Raw genomic sequence first — 4,356 nt, forward strand, 5'->3', positions numbered from 1 at the left:
TGCTTGCTTCTTGATTGTTCTTTTGCTTGCTGCTTCAATTGCTGCTCTTGTGCACCGCTAGGGCAAATGGTATGAGGTGTTCACCGGGAGGGCACTAGGGGTTTATAGTTCATGGGAAGCTTGCAGTGAACAAGTTGCATCTTACAGCAACAACAACAACTATAGAGGGTTTAAGACTAGGCAGGCAACAGAAAAAGCTTACACCAACTGTGTGCTTTGCACATAGTTGGCGTGGTTGCAGTTGCCAATGCAGCGCCACGCCTTGTGGTGAAGAACCTCATTATCCTCATGCAGTTCATCGCCATTGTAGTGCTATGGCGTTGGTGTGCTAGATGTGATCATGTGTAAGGTAACCTCATCACATAGGGTACAAGGTTAGCACACCTCGCGTCGTGTGTGCAATCAAACAACGTGCTTATGTGTGAGTTCAAACAATGCGGGCAACCAAACACCATGCGCTAAGCTATCCCTAATACATGAGAACTAAATGCGGGCAACCAAACAGGTTGCAAATGTTGATTTAGAGGCTACATTTGCTTAACCAACCTCATGTGAGCCACGCTTGAGCTAGCTGGCCTGGCTGGTTGCCAAACACACCATTAATCTTGTGGCATGACACAACGATCGCATCCTGCTCGGCAGGAACGACATGTGCACGAGGCGTCATTCATAGACATTTGATACGCCACCAACGTATCTATAATTTTTTGTTGTTCCATGCTATTATATTATCTCTTTTGGATGTTTAATGGGCTTTAATATGCACTTTTATATTATTTTTGGGACTAACCTATTAACCGAAGGCCCAGTGCAAATTGCTATTTTTTGCCTATTTCAGTGTTTCGTAGAAAAGGAATATCAAACGGAATCCAAACGGAATAAAACCTTCGCGAGGATCTTTTTTGGAACAAACGCAATCCAGGAGACTTGGAGTGGAGGTCAAGGAAGCAACGAGGCGGCCACAAGGTAGGGCGGCGCGCCAGGGGGTAGGCACGCCCCCACCCTTGTGGGCCCCTCGTAGCTCCACCGACCTACTTCTTTCACCTATATATACTCTTATACCCTGAAAACATCCAGGGGAGCCACGAAACCACTTTTCCACCACCGCAACCTTCTGTACCCGTGAGACACCATCTGGGGACCTTTTCCAGCGATCTGCTGGAGGGGGATTCGATCACGGAGGGCTTCTACATCAACTCCATAGCCTCTCCGATGATGTGTGAGTAGTTTACCACAGACCTTCGGGTCCATATTTATTAGCTAGATGGCTTCTTCTCTCTCTTTGGTTCTCAATACAAAGTTCTCCTAGATGTTCTTGGAGATCTATTCGATGTAATACTTTTTTGTGGTGTGTTTGCCGAGATCCAATGAATTGTGGGTTTATGATCAAGACTATCTATGAACAGTATTTGATTCTTATCTAAATTCCTATATGCATGATTTGATATCTTTGCAAGTCTCTTCGAATTATCAGTTTGGTTTGGCCTACTAGATTGATCTTTCTTGCAATGGGAGAAGTGCTTAGCTTTGGGTTCAATCTTGTGATGTCCTTTCCAAGTGACAGTAGGGGCAGCAAGGCACGTATTGTATTGTTGCCATCGAGGATAAAAAGATGGGGTTTATATCATATTGCTTGAGTTTATCCCTCTACATCATGTCATCTTGCCTACTGCGTTACTCTGTTCTTATGAACTTAATACTCTAGTTGCATGTTGGATAGCGGTCGATGTGTGGAGTAATAGTAGTAGATGTAGAATCATTTCGGTCTACTTAATACGGACATGATGCCTATGTTTATGATCATTCCTAGATATTCTCATAACTATGTGCTTTTCTATCAATTGATCGACAGTAATTTGTTCACCCACCGTAATATTTGCTATCTCGAGAGAAGCCACTCGTGAAACCTATGGCCCCCGGGTCTACTTTACATCATATAAGTTTCTGATCTATAATTCCAGTTTACTATTTATTTTTCAATCTTTACTTTCCAATCTATACAAAAATATGAAAAATATTTATCTTATTATCTTTATCATATCTCACTTTTGCAAGTGGCCGTGAAGGGATTGGCAACCCCTTTATCGCGTTGGTTGCAAGGCTCTTATTTGTTTGTGCATGTACTAGGTGACTTGCGTGTAGTCTCATACTAGATTGATACCTTGGTTCTCAAAAACTGAGGCAAATACTTATGCTACTTTGTTGCATCACCCTTTCCTCTTCAAGGGAAAACCAACGCATGCTCAAGAGGTAGCAAGAAGGATTTCTGGCGCCGTTGCCTAGGAGATCTATGCTCAAGTCAAGACATACCAAGTACCCATCACAAACTCTTATTCCTCGCATTACATTATTTGCCATTTGCCTCTCGTTTTCCTCTCCCCCACTTCACCTTTGCCGTTTTCTTTGCCCCTCTTCCGTTCGTCCTTCCGTTTGCTCGTGTTACCATGTGCCTTCTATTTGCTTGCATCTTCGCTTGCTAAAAATCTATTGATATGGATCCTCATCCTCTTGCTAATCTTTTTAAAAGATCCAATTATGATGAACCAATTTCTAGTGAGTTGAGTGCACTAGATTATCTTTATGGGGTTTTGCTTGAAATTCGTGAATCTGAAAAGTGTGATGAATTACTTTATGAAGCAATTCACAATAGATCTTTGAATAAAAAGCATGATTGCAATGATTTTATTATAAATTATATTGATGTAAGTTGTGCTAATAATATGCAAAACCCTAAGCTTGGGGATGCTAGTTTTGCTATGCCATCTACTTGTTGCAACGATCATGATTGGGGTGATTCTTCTTATGATCTCGAAAATTTATTTAAGCCCCATATGAATATGATGTTGATAATAATGTTTGCAATAATATTGAAAGTGGGTTTGGAAGAGTGCCAACTTTAGATCCCACATATTTGGATAATGTTCAATCTTATGAAGTTTTGATAAAAGTGGGTTTGGAGAGGTCATGACTTTAGTTAATGTTAATCCCACTATTTTGGAAGAGTGTCAACTTTGCATACATGTGGATCGTGTTAAGAATATGTTTTGTGATAGCTATATTGTTGAATTTGCTTATGATCCTACATGTAATTATTATGAGAGAGGAAAATATGGTTGTAGAAATTTTCATGCTACTAAATTACCTCTCGTTATGTTGAGATTGCTATTGTTTATTTCCGCTTCCTTACATATGCTAGTTTTTGCTTGCCTTGATAATTTGTTTGCCTATAAGAGGCCTATGCATAGGAAGTATGTTAGACTTAGATGTGTTTTTCACGTGTTTTATGATGCTCTCTTTGTGCTTCAATTCTTGTCTTTCATGTGAGCATCATTGAAATCTCTATGCCTAGCTAGGGGCGTTAAACGATAGCGCTTGTTGGGAGGCAACCCAATTTTATTTTTGTTCCTTGATTTTTATTCATGTTTAGTAATAAATAAATCATCCATCCTCTGTTATTATTGTGTTTTTATGTTTTAAATTAGTGTTTGCGCCAAGTAAAGCTTTTAGGATCTTCTTGGGTGATTGTTATTTGATCTTGCTGAAAAAAAACAGAAAGTATGCGCTCACGAGAATAATTTTCATTTTTTACCAGCGAGCGATAAAATACCATTTCCAACTGCAGTAGATCAACATACAAATTATTTAGGAATTCCTAATTTCTCAGGATTTTTGGAGTTACAGAAGTATTCGAAACCTACAGATTACTACAGACTGTTCTGTTTTTGACAGATTCTGTTTTTCGTTTGTTGTTTGCTTATTTTGATGAATCTATGGCTAGTATTGGGGGGGTATGAACCATAGAGAAGTTGAAATACAGTAGGTTTAACACCAATATAAATAAAGAATGAGTTCATTACAGTACCTTAACGTGGTGGTTTGCTTTCTTATACTAACGGAGCTCATGAGATTTTTTGTTGAGTTTTGTGTTATGAAGTTTTCAAGTTTTTGGGTAAAGATTTGATGGATTTTGGAACAAGGAGTGGCAAGAGCCTAAGCTTGGGGATTCCCAAGGCACCCCAAGGTAAAATTCAAGGACAACCAAAAGCCTAAGCTTGGGGATGCCCCGGAAGGTATCCCCTCTTTCGTCTTCGTCTATCGGTAACTTTACTTGAGACTATATTTTTATTCACCACATGATATGTGTTTTGCTTGGAGCATCTTGTATGATTTAAGTCTTTGATTTTTATTTTACCACAATCATCCTTACTGTACACACCTTTTGGAGAGACACACATGAATCATAATTTATTAGAATACTCTATGTGCTTCACTTATATCTTTTGAGCTAGATAATTTTGCTCTAGTGCTTCACTTATATCTTTTTAGAGCACGGTGGTGGTTTTATTTTATAGAAAT

The sequence above is a fragment of the Triticum urartu genome, chromosome 3A, assembly GCF_056163025.1.
Source record: "Triticum urartu cultivar PI428250 chromosome 3A, HENAU_Tu73, whole genome shotgun sequence".
Lineage (NCBI taxonomy): Eukaryota > Viridiplantae > Streptophyta > Magnoliopsida > Poales > Poaceae > Triticum > Triticum urartu.